Below are 17,087 nucleotides of genomic sequence, written 5' to 3' on the forward strand. Positions count from 1 at the left end.
AGCTGCTCAGCCCCAAAATAATCACACAAAAACCATATTATTTGCAATACTGTTTGGCCAATGGCTTAAGTGTAATTTTGGCCAACTCTTATATCCTAAATTAACCCATCTCTATTAATCTGTGTATCACCACATGGCTGTGGCATACCAGGTAAAGTTCCATCCCCAGCGTCCATCTCTTGCAGGGTGACATGGCTTCTCCTGACTCTACCTTCTTTCTCCCAGCATTCAGTTTAGTTTTCCCTACCTACCTCTATTCTGCCCTGCCAGGCCCAAGACAGATTCTTTATTAACCAATCATATTCACAACATACAGAGGAAAATCCCACATCAAGACATACTTTCTGCCAATCATTCCCTTTGATGCCTCAACTACAATATCCGTCAGTCTGAAAACAGACCAAGTATATAGAATAGAATCTCTGCAACCCTGTTCCATGTTTATTCTCTTCACTAAGGAATGGGAAGGTGGCACAGTCAATAAAGCACTTACTGTATAAGCATGAGACCTTAAAATCAGACCCACAGCACCATCATAAAAAGCTAGGCATAGTAACATCTATCTGTAATGCTAGTGCTGGGCAGGTGGAGACTGGAAGCTCCCTAGAACACACTGGCCAGCTAGTCTTGCTGAACCAATGAGTTCCAGGTTCAATGAGAGACCCTCCCTCAAAAATCAAGCTAGTAAGCAACACCCTTCCATGGCACTCCCTCAAAAATCAAGGTAGAGATCAACTGAGGAAGATACTCAACACCCACCTCTGGCCTCCACACACAAATGCACACAACATGCACATACATGCAAAGAAGCACATGCCATACCACACTACAAAATTAAATTTAAAATATTAACTATAAAAAAAATGTTTTCTCTTCTAGAGTTTGCACAGACCACACTTTAAAATGCCTGCCCAAGAATCAGCTCTGATTAGAGCTTGCCTAACCACCTTGTGAAAAACAGCACTATCCCCCACCTCATTCCGCCTTACCTCTCCCAACATCACTGCAGAAGCTGAGATACTACATGTATACATGTTTCTTTTGTATTGTCTCACTTGTACGTATGCCCCCAAAAGACATATGAATTGTTTAGTTCACTGTACTATGCCAAGCAAGTGCTCATCATCAATGGTGATGACTGATTCCATTCGGACTTGATCTGTTTTTAAAGTCAGGATTTCAAAAATGAACTATGTACAAGTTCTCAAGTCCTGGAGAAACACTGACTGCAAAACAGGACACACACACAAGTACATAACTCTACCTAAGGACAAAAATAATGCTAAGCACAATATGATGAAGCAGAAAGTGGAGAGGGCAAAGAAAAAAATGGTTTCCTCCATTTCTCCACCCCTTGAAAAGAAATACTACCTGTTTCCTGTAAACTGGCCACCAGCTCTGTCCAAAATAATATCAACCCCATTCTACACACTTAAGAGCTGTTATGAACAGTTCCTGCTTTTATAAGCTGTGGTTGTCTGAGAAAACTGGAACTTTCAAACCTAACATTGGCTGCCAAGACATAATGGTCTGAGGAAGCTCTCAAATTTCCACAAAGCACTCAAGCTGCAACCAAATATCATTAATATGATGACAAGAACTAGTCAAAGAACCTTTGATGGCTGCCTCTCTGTCGTCCCTAGTGTATACTATCAGCTCACTCATCAGAGATCATGATATCTTAGTGTGGGGAGGTGGCTGGGCAGGAAGGCAGGCAATCCAAAACCATAGGATTAGAAATTGTTCTTCCTTCTGCATTTTAAATGATGGAGAATGATTGGAATAAAACATCTGGCAACATACAAGGCTACCATGAGCACATATGTCCTTTTCAATGCTTAACATAAAAACAGGTAACTATGGACCACCATGCTTCTGTTTCACCAAGCACAAGCAAAAAGTAGAGGCAAATAGATCTCTGAGTTCCAGGCCAGCCAGGGCTACATAGGAAGACCCCAGCTTATTAAACAAAAAAAGAAGAAGAAGAAGAAGTTAAGAATTAACCAAGTAAACTTAAAACAATCTGCCACATATAAATTTATTTAAATGATCACATATAGAAAACAGAGGTTCTTGATTATTTGCAATAATTGGTGCCATTTTTAAGGCCAATAATTTTCAAAAATGATCCACTAATATTCAAATTAAGCTACTAATCAACAAAGAAAAATAGGGGTGGGGAGATTCTCATGAATGTAGTCTTTAAGACTCCTCTAGCTCCTCATAGCTCCAGGTGTCAATTTAAGCAACCAGAAATCTCTAAAACCAAAGATTCCCTCTGAAACATAAAGCAACTAACTCACTAGACAAGAGCTAAGCTCAAAGACTACACATAACGTTTTTTGACTGGTCAATTCACCAAAAAGAAAGGAGCATTCTGATTGGCTGATCTCTTACTAGGCTGAGTCACACCCCAACATCAGCACCCTGGCAATCAAAAGTTAGAAACAAAAAGAGACAGGAAGCCACAGAATGCTGAGAAAATATGGGAGTGGGAGGGCTGTCAGCAGCAACAGAAACTGTCACATGAGGGCACATCAAACGGAACTGACTGTAGCCTGGGATGGCATTCCAAAGGCAGAGTGTGCTAGTATGTCCTTGGGCTCCCTCTCTTGCACTTCCCTCGATTCTGCTATGGCTGTCGTATTCCAGGGCTTGCTTTCTTGGTCACTCCTTTCAACTGGACAATCTGTTATTTCCCAGAAGATGATCTGTTATTTCTTCATCCAGTATCACGTTATGCAGTCTTCGCTCATACTTGCTACTCAGCCCTTACCATTGACAAGCACACAATCAGATAGGAATTAGATGTGTCACAGGATTAGGTATAATTTATCACAGAGCAATGGAAAAAGAACACAACAAAGCACTATGAGGATACTCCAGCTCAGCTCTTTCCAATCACCACTCTACATTCCCACCTCTTATAGAGGGTTACTCAGTCTTTTGTTATCTCTCAAAAACACCTGCAATCTCCACTTCTGCCTCAGAGTTCAGACTTTATTTCACATATGATCTAGTTCAATTACTCTCTATAAGAAACATAGCTTAATATATTTCTATGCTGTTACATCAGCCAATTCTCTAAGAGATATCATAGGGTATTTTTAAGACCAACAAATCCTCCAACTGTATTCAAATTAAGCTACTAGTCAACATGAAAAGGTAAACAGAAGAAAACTTCACCTGTCAGGAACCGTTGGTTTGGTTTTTAAAATTTATCTTTCAAATGCCCAGAAGAGAAAGTCCAATCTTCAGCACAACAATAAGATAATACACATTTGGAACAGTGTCTTCTAAAGAAGACAGACCACACCCTGTCCACTGCTTGCTAAAGCTACCTACACCATCGTCAGCAGGTCCCTATGCACTGCTTGCTAAAGCTACCTACACCATCTTCAGCAGATCCCTTTATATGTCATCCATAAAACGATGCTACCAGGAACCTACCTTCTATGTGGCCAGTGAGTAGAAGAAACACTGACATGCCAGGTATTAGTGTAGTTTATCTGGTAACTATTGTTCTGGGCGCTCTTATCTGTGTAGGCTAAATCACTACCTCCCCACCACCCCGTCCCCGCCAAAAACAGAGCAGATAGCAAGGTTTTGATTTGTAGCTTTTTAAATGATTAGCAGTTCAAGTCATACATGACCTTCTGGTCAACCCTGAATAAACAAAAATTTAAACAAATACACTACATTCATGAACACTTTAGTCTGCTTAAAATTTATCACAATTTTAATATATCATAGATTTGTTACTTTAAGCAATCAATAAATTTATATTTGTACTTTGATAAATATCAAAAATTGTAATTCACATAAGCAAAAGTCCATTAAGATACTCAAGAATATTTAAAAATAGGGATATAAGTCTAAAGAGTTAAGAAGCATCCTGTTAAATGTTCTAATAAATATTTGTTCCCATAGTTCATCTTCCAAAAATAAGCACCAAGCAGAAATATGGCTCATGCCTATAAACCCAGCATATGAAGGGACCTGAAACAGGACAATGGCTCTGAAAGTTAAATAAGTACCATACCTCAGATGATGGGGACCATCATACTCAGCCCTCACAATTCAAAGACAAATTACCAAGGTCTTTTATAGTCAATGGGTCTAACAAAATTCTAAAAAGCTACCAAATCTTCAGTACTAAAAAATAAGACAGGTATGGTGGTACATGCCTATAGTTCATGGAAAACAGGGTAAGAAGGATCAGGAATCAAGGTCAGCCTAGGTTTCATGAAACTGTCTTAATAAATAAATATTTAAAAATAACAAAATATAGTATTTCACTATTAATGCTAACACGAAAATTTCCATGAATTTGTGGGCAAGAACCACCTATTCATGGAGAGAAAAAAATAAATTAAAATAAAACTTGTGTGTGCCTTTAAATGTTAAACAGAAAGAGTACCCTTACCTTCATCTTTTAAAAAGATAAACTCAAAACAAAAGGTCATGAAAGTATTGGCAAAATTAGTCAACTGAATTCTGATGGAAAAAGTACAAATCTTTCTAAAGTAAATCTAGCAAGAGCTTTTGAAACTGACAAAACCGTTATACCCTCTGTTGCTGTAATTCCTCCCGTGGGCCTTTAGTCTATAGAAATAAAAAAAAAATGATGAATACATGGCAATATAGTAACTGCAGACTTCTGAACCCCACTAGGAGTGGCATTCTAGCAACACCACCACGGACCTTAAATATACAAACTGCACTACTTATAAAATGATAAACAACTTAATGTCCACTTAAAAACAAGTAACTTTCCTCTATAACACTGTATAATAATCCAAGGGTATAAAAACTAACAAAAAGAAAACCCATCAAATATGAAAGTGCAGATTAAAGATTACATTTACACACCAATCAATCAATGGTATAAAATTACATGGAACTAACAAGAAACAATGAATGGTTTCTTTTGATTTTATTTCTTTGACCACTTGTAAAACAAAAAGCTTTTTGGAACTACTGATCAGGCCCACTACTCTAAGCATATAGCTAAAAACTGACGTTTTAGAACCATTAATCTACAATAACCATTTTTTGTTCCAAAAAAACTATCACAGGAGTAATCAGAGCAGCTCTTCTCACAACACACAAGCTACACATGTAATTTTACCCATGCTATTACCCGGCTGTTACCCAGTTCCATCAAAACCTCCCTTCTCCATCAGAAGAAACTGTGCAGGATCTCCATATGGTAACCAGAGGCTCCCAACACTGAAGTGCAAGCTGCAGCCCAGTTTCTCCCATTTTCCCAAATGAGGTATCACGTTTCTCAGTCACTCAAGGGCTTTAGGTCCCTAGGAGCGGCAGCTAAGGACTCAGAGGAGGAGGAAAGCACAAGCAGACTTCTCCGCAAGGCAGTGAGAAACACACAAACATGAAGTCAGGAGCTTGAATAGAGACAGGGTCAAGCTACTTGCACTTTCAGGCTTTAATTGTGCAAAATAAAAAAGTTTTAGCACTCAACCAAATAACCTGTGAAATCTTTCAACTTTAATATCTCCTAATACAGCCACCTCTCTCATACCTCATCATGCGATGGGAAAACCTCAGTTAAGATTTAGAGGCTGGGCACTGATGGCTTATTTCTGTTATCCTACACTCAGAAAGCTGAGACGGGAGCTGCAGAGATCTGAGGTCAATCTGAGCTCAGCAATACAATGAGTTCTGGGCTAGCCTAGGTTACAATGAGACTCTTTAAAAGGGGGAGAAGAGAACAAGATGGCTCGGTAGGTTAAGGTGCTGCTTGCCAGCCTGACAAAGCTCTCTCCCCAGCACCCACATGCTGGTGAAGCCACTACCACAACTGACCTCCACACACTCTGGCACAGGAGCATGAGTATGTGTGACTGTGAACGAACACACACGCACGCCCACACAATAAATGTAATTTTTTAAAATTGGATTTAGAATTAGGATAAAGAGAGTAAAAATGAACTACTATGATGAACAAAAGACTTGGTTTGTAGTCCCAGCTCGTCCCTTTCTACCCATACGACTGGGCAAATCACTGCACCTCAAAATGAAGTTCTAGATTAACCCTTACTGGGCATGACCTTCTCATTCCTCCATCTTAAAGTAGATTGACTTTTTTTCATCATAACTAGGGTGTCATTCCTATCCAATATCAATTTTTACTTCATCCTTAAACAAATAAAAGTAGTAATGCTGGCACCAGGGAGATGGGTCAGCAGCTTGAAGCACTGGCTCCTCTTCCAGAGGGTCCTGGTTCACATCCCAGCACCCACATGGCAGCTCAGTCTGTAATTTCAGTCACAGGAGTTCTGACACCCCTACACAGACACTCATGCAGGTACAACACCAAAGCACATAAAACTAAAAAAATAAGGAAAACATTTTCAAAAGTAATAATGATATTCTTTTCTAAGTTTTCTGGTACTGAGAGACAGGCTAAACATATTTTGCATATCGTGACTTGGCATTCAAGCCCTTTCCCCAAAATGCATTTAGTAATAGGTTTTAGTAGTACGTGCTATACCAGCAAACCTGAAACCCAGAAGCCTGGGGCAGACATATTTAAGCAAACTGTTAACTCCCAATTGACAACATTAAGAGCGCAATGGATTGGTGCAACTAGAACAGGGAAAACAAGAGATGGGACGCCTGGACAAATTCAAACTCAAAAAAAAAAAAAAGGTCTTTCTCAAAATCTTTCTCATAAGGTTATAAAGGCAAAATGTTTACTAGGAAGACAATTCTGGACAGAGGGGACAGAGAGCTATGTAAGCAGTCTCATGGAGAGGACATGCATATTTGTAGATGAAATGAAAATGAAGACAAGCACCAAAAACTGGGAAGACTGGATTTTACCAACACTGACTATGATGTCACTGAGGACTTCTAAGCATGACATTACAATTCTCTTCTTCCCCCAGCACAGAAAAAGCAATGAGGCAACAAGCGAGAAAATTCTACCTGAGGAAAGGTAGAATGAAAAAGGTCCTGCTGTCAGGATGGCTTTGAGCTTTCTTCTTACGGCATTTATTAAATGAACAGCACAAATTACAGGTTAAGGGTTGGAAGTATTTTTAACCTGGAGAGTGAGGTCAATGTTGTTCAGAACAAGAACAAAACACAACCATAACAACAATGCGCTTTAACAAATTAAGAGACACCAACATCAATAAAATCTGGAAAGACTGACTTCATCCATGTAAATCACTAATCAATGTCTACAACCTTACCAATTACAGATTACACATTATAAGACACATTTTGTACTTATCTTTCACTTTAAATGTAATTTAAGTTTTTTAGTCTAAATGATGATACATTAATCAAACACCTAAATTCATATATCCATTAATACTTAATGTTCTCATCCAAAAAAAAGAAAAAAAAAACAGGATTTCAGATAACTACCCTAAAAAAATGTAAATGCTCACTTGTGCTCACTCTCTCTCTTTCTCTCATTTGTGAGACAGGATCTATGTAGCCTTGGCTAGGTTTGAGCTTGCTACGTAGACCAGGTTAGCCGGAAACTGACAGAAATCCACCTGCCTCTGCTTCCTGAATGCTGGGATTAAAGGCATAAACCACCATGCCTGGCTTCCCTCTCTTAAGTGAAAACAGGGCATTCCAACCTGGGACGGCAGAGTCTGTGCACCAGTAGTTTCCACTGCTAAGGCCTACTCTAAGATCAGAAAGCCTAATTGGCTAGGTAGCAGCAATGATGAATTTGCAATTATTGAAATCTAATGTCAGGCTTCATCACCAACGACTACCTCAAACAAATTACCCCCTGCCTTTATTTTGTCAAAAAAAAAGGGTACATTTTAAACTGCATAAAAATAGATTTCAAAAAAAAAGAGAGAGAGAAGGGGAAAAAGCACCCGAACCTATAGATATATAATATCTATATACCAAATGTAATATACCAAAGTTCTTTCTCAAGACGTGTTTTAGGGCGTGTCTTTGTTTTGACTCACTGATTTAAAATAAATAAATAAATAAATCCCACTCAGCCCGGGCTGTCAGGTACTTTCCCTCACTAACGCGAGCATCCTGGCTATGAAATCCTAGGGCTTCTCAGCCTCGCCCTGATTTCCCGGTGCAGGAAGGCTACAGCCCCGCTGTCCCCGCGGCCCCTTCCCGTCACAGCACCGCCGGGCAGGGGCGCCCGGCCTGCCCTGCACCGCAGGCGGCTCGGCGGAGGGGGCGGGGGCTCCGAGGGTCGTCCCGGATCGCTGACTGCCAAGGACGCCTGGTCCTCCACCCGCCCGCGCCGCGCCCCCGAGCCGGGCACCCTTGGACGCCCCCCGCGACCCCAGCCCTGACCCCCGGTTCTCACCGTGCGGAGGTCGCGCTGCCTCCTCGGCCGCGGCCCGGATGCGGGTCGCCCAGCGACCTGCCGGCCCGAGGATGGAAGAGGGGCCAGGGGCAGTCCCGTCACCTCCCCGTCCGCCCAGCCGCCCGCCCCGCGGCAGCCCGCATCGCCTCCACGGCCTGAGGGAGCGCCGGACTTCACAGACGCCGCGCCCCCTCCCTTGGCCGGCGCCCGCCTGGACTCCGCCCTCCGGGGCCCGCGCACCACGCGTGCGTGGCTCCGCCCCTCGGGTAGTCCGTGCGCAGGCGCGAGTCCAACGGAGCTAGGACGCGCCTCCGGGCCCGCCCCGCCCTCGAGCCAGCCGTTTCCCGGCTCCGCCCCGTTCCACTGACCTTGCTTCTTTGGCCGCTGACTCACGGCTTTCCCGGGGTTAACCTTTCACTCCCGTTTGGTGGCTAACAACCTCGAGATGGCCCTCTGGATTCAGATTTGCTGCTTGACCACGACCAAACCTGTCAGCTCCCGCTCCGGACTAATAGAGAGTGATCTGAACTCTGGAGCAAGCACGATTTCCCACCCTCCTCTGTCTACGTTTAACTGTTTTGTACACAGCCTTGCAGACTGAATCTGACTGAGATTAAGATAAGACACAGAGAGCTGAGAACTCAAGCTATCCTAGGAGCCTGTAGACCTGAATTCCATTTGCCAGAACCAGGTCCGCCTTTCCTTAGGGGTTTTTGTCTTTCAGCTCCCTAGTTCCTAAAGGCTGAATGTCCTTGACAGTCACCTGCGAGCCTGTGGTAACTGGTGTCTATTAAAATCATTGAAGGTGCTCTTTATCTGACTCTTGACTAAACGTTCTCCTTGCTAGCCCCAACAGCGCTAACGAAATTAATAACACTAAAAGAGAACTTGAAATGTCATCCCAGCTACTCCTCCAGACCACTGAAGAAACCACCCTGGTAGGGGAGGAGACGTGTGTCCCTCCCTTTGACCATCAGACTGTTGAACATTATACTCCAAAGAATTAGAAATTTGAGGTATCTCCTCCTGGGAATATGGAAACAACCCTGAAGGCCTGGTGTCATTCAGAGGCAGAAACTGCCTCCCAGGATTTCACATAGTAAACTGACAACCTCTCAGACCACATTACAGAATAGACTTGAGTGAGTTGAGGAAATGATAGGTCAGTGATGGATAAGAAAGGCCTTAACTAGGCAGCCCTGCTCAACTTACAACTACCCCTGCTCTCATTTAAACGTAAACCTCTCGTCAGTACTCCTGAAGGTAGACTTGGTGGGGGTCGCTGGACCACTTTTGCTTCCTCCTCTTCCCTTAGTGGCTGTATTGAACAAGTCTCCTTTCTCTGGGTTTCATTGTTACTTGTCTCTAATAGGTCAGTTGAATAATGATAGGGAGATTAACTGTGCGGATGATAATGTGCACATTTAAAATGCTGGGAAACATTAAGTCTGCATGTAATACACTTCTTTTAAGATTAAATAAATCAATAGGAAGGCAACTGCCAAACGCAGATTTCTGAAATACCCCCACTCGTTCATGAGATGAGGTTACTAAATGTGCTTTGGGGTTTATGCTACAATCTAAATTGAGAGATGGGAAAGAAGTGGCTCTCCACAGCCTGTCCCTGGGAACTGGGCAAAACGCTCCATTTTCATCAATCTCTTTAAAGAATCTGGGAGGGGCAGGGTGATCTTCAGAGCTTTGTTTCTCCGAACAACTCAGCTGTTGTCTTGTGACTCCCTGAATGTTGAGGTAATTCTGTGTTTTCCTCAGCAGTTTGCAGTAGTAGGTCACCACTTCCCTTTCTTTTACAAAGGTAGAAGCCTGGCTGAGTGTTTGGTGCATTCGAATTGTTCCAGGCTCCATCTCATTTTCTGCATTCCTATTTTGTCTTTGTCCCAATTTTCTCACTTCCTTGATTGTCACGTTGCTTCTATTTCTATTAGGCCCTTGTTTCAATGTGGTCCCACGGGACTTTGATTCTCGAGATGACTGTGACGACAGAGAGGTCAGTGGAAATCTTGAAAGAAGATTTTCGTTGCTTCCATTTCATGAAAGATGGCATGTGATGGCATGCAGGCGCAAATGGAGAAGCATTGGTTTGCTTGGGAGTGAAGGGAAAGTCCAGTCCAAAGCCTTTATTGGGTTTTATGTGAGAAAGGAAGACAGAGAAGTAGGGACAGCTTGGGAATGGCTTGTGCGGATAATTTCGGAGAACTCTAAACCACAGACACCTCTCAGTTGTGTGATAACTGACCATGAGTTATTTAGATCAAGGAGACTATGGGCTTGGTTTGTGAAAGTTAGACAAAGGGATGATTGTAGTTGTGGACTTGTGATTGACTGGAGGCTCTCAGGATTCTGTTCATGTTCACGAAAGCTGGGTTGCCTGTTAGCGTGCTAAACAGACCAATCTAAGAAAACATATTTAAACACCATTTTTAAATTATGTATGGAAAAAGATTTTTAAAAAAATCTGACCTCTGAGAAGCTAAAGGCTGTATGTGGTTGAGGTTAAGGGTAAGAATGCTGACCAAGATGGACATTTGATTCACAAGTTTAAGCATGCCTCAGAATCCAAATAACACAGACTGCTGGCCACCAGCCCTAGAATTTCAAATTCAGTATGCCTGGGGTGGGGCACAGGAATTTTTGTTTCTGTCAAATTACTAGAGAACTACAGTGCTGCTCTAGGGGTCAAACCTGGAGAGTCACATGACTAGAACGCCTCTCCAACAGTCAGTCCTACTGGTGGGACACACACTCCAGTTCCTGAAGGGTTGATAAGTCTCAGAGGTCTAACGGTCAAAGTGTGACATGTCATGTGCAAAAATACAACTGTGGCAACCTTTGACCAGCAAAGAACAGCTGAGAGAGCCAGGGTCTGACCAGAGCCCAGGAGCTGGGAAGAAGGACTGAGAGCAAAAACTCAAAAGCAGATGGCACAAACTGAATGACAGGAATGTGCATGCTTCGACCCACCTTCCTTGTGTTTTCTTCCCCCCCCCCGCCCCCCAGTGTACTGAGTAGGGTCAGAGCAGAGATGGCAAACCAGGTGATCCTGCAGGGATGTAGCATGGAACTGTTTGGGGATTTTGTTTGTTTTGTTTTTTTAATTTTTTATTTATTTTTTAAGCAATCTTTTTCTCATTTTACATAGCAATCCCAGTTTTCTCTCCCTCCCCTCCTCTGCCACCTGCACCTTCCACCCACCCGATCCCCCATTCACTCCTCAGAGAGAGTAAAGAACTCCTTGTTAACAACTGGCATGAACAAGGATGCTTGGGCCAACTCGGTAGGGAAAATCACTTGCCACCAAGCCTGGCGACCTGAGTTTCCTCCCAAAAATGACATAGTAAAAAGAGAGAAACAACTCTTATAAGTTGTTTTCTGGCTTCCATGGGCATGTGCCATGGCATGAGTGTGCCCGTACACATGCACATGTGTGTACACACACGTAATAAATAAATGTCAAAAAATTAAGCCAAAACTTTAGCTTTCAAATCGCAAGATAACCCAGAATGTGTGCATCGAGTCTGGTAGGAGCTAATGGAGATGAGGAGAAATAGAGAAGAATAAATTACAAAGATCTGTGCAGCTGAGTCTAGAGATGAGTCAGTGGGCATATTTTACAATTTTACTATAAAATTTTCTGTCAGATTGGACAGAAGATATCTATATGTTATATTCTGAAGGACTGCATCTTCTCAAATACGTATGTTGAAGTTCTTCCCCTGTGAGTCTCTAGAGTAAGGGTCTTCAGAAACTATGAATGAATAAGATCATGGGGCTCTCATGGAGTCGTTAATGTACTTTTATAAAGAAATAATTGGGCTGGTGAGATAGGTCAGCATGTACAGGCACTCACTGCCTAGTCTGTCAGCCTGATGCCCCGAGTTTGGTCCTGATAGCCATATGATAGGATAAGAGAACTGACTTCTACATGTCACCCTCGGCTCTCAATGTGGGCACTGTGGCGTGCAAAGGTATAGCAAATAACAAAGAGGAAGGGAGAGAGGGAGGGAGGGAAGGACGGAGGGAGGGAGGGAGGGAGGGAGACATTTTTCAAGATTAATAAGGGGAGATGCAGACTCTTTATTTCTGCTCTCCACCAAGTAGAGATCCGTCAAGGAGATAGCCAGCTCCCTGTGTGGTGACACATGCATTTAATCCTAGCACTGAAGAGGCAGAGGTAGGTATAGCAAGGTGAATTTGAAGCCAGTCTGATCTATATAACAAGTTCCAGAACATTCGGGGCTACCTAGAGAGACCCTGTCTCAAAAACAAAAAGACAAACGCCAAAAGAAAGTGATTATCTGCACCAGTGTAGATGCTCACTAGATACCAGGTTACTCAGCTCCTTGCACACTTGGCCATTCATGTGCTAATTTGGTAAAATTATAACTTTTACAAAGAAAGACAAAACCTCACTAATTAGTGGTTAAGTAAGTTTTTCTACTGGTCCTCCAGTGGTCCTTGGGCATGAGTACCCCTTAAGACATACAAACACATTCTCTGCAAATGCCATCAGCTGATGCGTCCAATTTTATGATTCATCATTATAGGAAACAACTTGATATTTCTGTTTTATTCATTATGTCTGCAGAGAAATTAATAAGATGTTGATCTGGGAGGTGCCATGTGCATGCTTCTTGCTCCTTTGCTTTTGTGGAGGCAAATTATTTAATTTTTTCTTCTGCAGAAGTTTGTTAAGACTTTTTCTCTACTGCATAGTTGGTCTTTTCTTTGGACCGCCAACCAGAGGGGTACTTATCTAATTAGGTCCTAAAGCTTGCCAGATTCTTTGAGTGCTTAGTCATAAGCTCCTCTTCAGGGAGTGGGTAGCTCATGAGGATGCAGACTCACAAAGTCTGGGTTCCAAGCAGTCCTCCCAAGAGGCAGGTTGGGGCAGACACTGTCTCCTCTAGGGCTGTTCCGTCTGCTCTAGTGAGCTACTAGTGATCCCCCTCATAGATATCTACCAAAGCTCCCCGTGGAGCCATCCTGATATTCAGATCTAGTCCAGGCTACATGGCACAGATGGGACCTCTTAAGGATGGGCCAGGATCCAGGGCCGCTCTCATCCTGTCTCCTTCTCCCAGACAGTTCTTGGCGTTCCAGTCCTAAACCTGCCTGACACTGCGCTGCAAAGGGTCAGTTTGTTTCTTTTCTCTCCTAAGGCTTACAGTCCGTTCAGAAAAAGCTTCTCTTAGAGGATTCACAGCTAGGAACACAGAGAAAACGTCTTCAAAGTTAAGGAAGGTTTCCCAATGCTGTGAAACAAGGTGGCCAACCTCTCCTAGAAGGGAAGAGGAAATGCCTTCACTCCTCCCCGCAAGTCCCTCACTGTTCCTAAGAAGGGACAGAAGGCCACTTGCTAAAACCACACAGACTTCAGAGGGCTTTAGTTTTTAAACCTATGATAAAACATGGTATTCCACGTGGCTCTGATAGCAGATTCAATAGGCAAATGTGTGACAACACAGAAACTGGGTATGGTGACATACGCCTATAATCTTTGCATTCAGAAGACAGAGGCAGGAATGAGTTCAAGACCAGTCTGGGCTTATATAACAGGACCCTATGGAGAGAGAGGGAGAGGGAGAGGAAGAGAAAGAGGGAGTGAGGGAGAGGGAGAGAGAGAGAGAGAGAGAGAGAGAGAGAGAACTTCTTTGTATCAAAACTAACTTTGTTGATTGGAAGTGGGGGACAACCCTCAGGCTAAGCTTCCAGTCCTCTCTGTCACTTGCCATTAAAGCTTTGGGTAAGTTGCTTTATTGCTCTATGTCCCAGTTTTAATACCTTCAGATAAGGAGTAGATGAAGTTGCTCTATAATTTCAATAAGCAAACATACATAAGCCCGCGGAACAATGGCTGGCACATACAAAGTTCAAAGTGCGAAGTAACATGCTCCCATTGATATAAAAGATGTAAAACAGAGAGCATTTCATTTACACTCCTAGTCAGATAGGAATCTTAATTTGCCAGGGCTTCCATAAACACACACCCCAGGCAGAATGATTTAAACAGAGATAAACATTCTTGCGTTCTGGAAGCTGGAAGCCTGACATTAAGATGTCTGCAAGAATCTGGCAAGGTGTCTCAGCAGATAAAGGCCCTTTTCACACAAGCCTAGTCACCCAGATTCAATCCCTTGGAACCCATGTAAAGGCAGAGGGAGGGATCTCAGCCCATGAAATTGTCCTCTGACTTCCACATGCTTAATATCTTTAATATATCAGCAAGGTTAGAATAATTCTGAAGCATCCCTTCTTAGCCTGTAGATGCCACGTGGTCTTTCCTCCGTGTCTGTGTTCTAATCTCTTTGTATAAGGGCACAACTTGTGTGGGGTTAGGGCCTGTGCTGAAGACCTTATTTTAATTTTGTTATCTCTTTAAAGCCTCCATCTCCAAATAACATCACATTCTGAGCAACTAAAGGTTAAAATAACAACACAATTTTTAGGGTGCAACTCAGCCCATAGTGACACAAAAACAGAATTTCCTAATTTGATATAGTCAGCCTTTATTTTCCGCTTGAGTTTCTACTGCTGTTTTGTTTTAGGAAACATTATGAAAATATCCATCAGTTACTAAACTTGGTTTATAGGTGACCTTCTGAATAATATCTTTAAAGAAGTCTGGAATTATTTTTTTATTAAAAGGCACAGTATCCATGGTTGCCCCCACTTCCTGCTTCTGACTATTGGATAGTATCTGGTTCTATAAAACAATGGCTGTAGTTTTCTGAGTGTTGTAGAGGTGAGGAGGAATTAGCATAATCAAGAACTGTCTTCTTCCTTTTCTGATAGCTGAGTCCTTGCCGATCCTTCCAGGTGGAAAACTCCGTCAAGGTGACAGGAAACACCAATCTATGACGTGTCAGCTCGCCCTGGATGACTCAGCATCTCCTCTGTTCTTGAAAACAAAGGAGACTCCTCTGAACCCTGGCATCACACTCAATCTTGCCCTACTCGGTTGACTTAAGGATGCACCAGGTAACAGAGAGATGCTCAGAAGGCATAGTTAGGGGACCAGCCAGCAGAGAGACTCCTCGAAATAGGTCAGAGGCTACCACGGCTCTGTAGTAGCTTGTTTAGCATGCCCATGTCGGGGATTGATGCCTGCTACCACATACATGAGAAACAAAAGTGACTACAACCTAAAACCATAAGAACTACATCCACCTTTAAGCTAAGTCAACAAACTCATGCAAACATTGACTAAGGCTGGTGCTAGGACCAATGAGCCATCTAGACACTGACCCATGAGCCACCTTCCTCACTTCATCCAAGCTGGATTCATTGCCTACTCTATTAAGTCACTTTGTCTAGAATCCTCCTCAGTTTTCATGCTTTTCTTTCAATAATTTTCAATCCTCTGAAACACACCCTGATGCTTGACTATTAATTCTCACTTTTCTTTGTTGCTATCTACACCTGTTTTCAGGGTCCAGAATAAAGTCTGCCTTACCAATTTCTCTATTGTGGGAGCATATCCTCATCCCAGACCCCTGACCAGCAGCCAATTCTTCTAGAACAGATTGGGAAGGGATGTAGATGTGTGCGGCTGCCCAGGTGAAGAGGGACACAGAGTCTATTCCTTATACCATGGGGCAAGCAGGCATAGGACTGGAGTTCTATCAGCATGTAAGCACCCAAGCTGTCGCCCAGAACCCAACCTCCTATAAGATCGTTTCAAGCTCCTTGTTTCTTCGGCACAACTCCAAGCCCCAAGTAAGTTGGAAAGCCAGGTCCCAAGATTCAGTGAAAAATTTAAATCAGCATCATGAATAATGTTATTAGGACTTTAAAAGCATATTTCAAGAACACCTGACCAGAATAAATTTCTCCCCTACGAAAAAATAAGAAGCACAAATCTAAGGTTGGAATGGGGCATTAGGTTCCCTTGAAACCTCCAGCATGTGGAGGATGTGGAGGAAGGCCTGGGAGGAGAGGAAGGAAACTGTGGCTGGAATGTAAAATAAATAAATTTATTAAAAAGGAATCCTGCTAGGTTGGTTTGGCTAGACTCCTCCAGCCACCACATCTTGTCCCCTTCTATCCAAGCAGGTTCCTCACTAGCACCATCTTCCAGGTGATGTCTGAGCTCCGAGCCTGCCTTGAGCAAGAATCCAGTTAGGTCAGTTTACCTGGAATCTCCCTTGCCTTTGATGTTTTCGCCAGGCAATTTTCTAGCCACTGAGCTCCACCCTTGGCCCTTGATGGCAAATACCCGCTGGTTCTTGTTTTCTATGCTGTCATGGCGGTCCTACATAGAGTCTATCTTGCTGCTTAACATGTTGCATTTACCACCTTTTTCTTTTACAGTTTCACCTCTGGGAGCTAAGTCATCTGTGTCCCAGGAAGGTGATGAAAAAAGACAAAAGATACCCTAGAAGTTTCTTCAGGAATGTTCTCAAATATGGTCAAAGGACATTTCCATTTGTATGTCTTCTGCCAAACTTTAGTCCATAAACAGAAACTGGTGAATGTGTTCTTTCTTCTCTTCAGCCCTATGCATTAAGACAAAGCCCATCACCATAGAAGAAAGGGACACTGGATATTCGGGACAGTTTCTGCCTTGGCGGGTTCAGTGCAGTTCAATGCTCAATTCCCTTCCTTTTTACCTTCTTTGAGCTAAGCCGGGGAACTTAAGAGACTTTGCTTAACACAGTATCTACTGTAAACAGACATTTCCTCTCCCAACCACCTGTTCCCAAATACCTAGCAGCCACTTCCCAAATAACTGGCAGCC

At 42.9% G+C, this 17,087-nt stretch overlaps 1 protein-coding gene across 5 annotated transcripts in view; it reads right to left on the reverse strand.

Annotated features, from left to right (window-relative positions):
- The window catches only part of Ccser2 (coiled-coil serine rich protein 2), a 117,451-nt gene extending 108,941 nt beyond the window's left edge, over positions 1–8,510 (reverse strand). For 3 of the 5 annotated variants that reach the window (XM_087906274.1, XM_087906275.1, XM_087906273.1), the window contains exon 1: positions 8,330–8,510. The gene's annotated coding sequence lies outside the window, so the exon portion shown is untranslated. The remainder of the gene's footprint in view (positions 1–8,329) is intronic. The other 2 variants (XM_087906272.1, XM_048420780.3) reach the window with 2 other exon arrangements.
- Between the last annotated feature and the right edge of the window lie 8,577 nt (positions 8,511–17,087).

This window comes from Myodes glareolus, chromosome 5, assembly GCF_982192425.1.
Source record: "Myodes glareolus chromosome 5, mMyoGla1.1, whole genome shotgun sequence".
In the NCBI taxonomy this organism is placed as follows: domain Eukaryota; kingdom Metazoa; phylum Chordata; class Mammalia; order Rodentia; family Cricetidae; genus Myodes; species Myodes glareolus.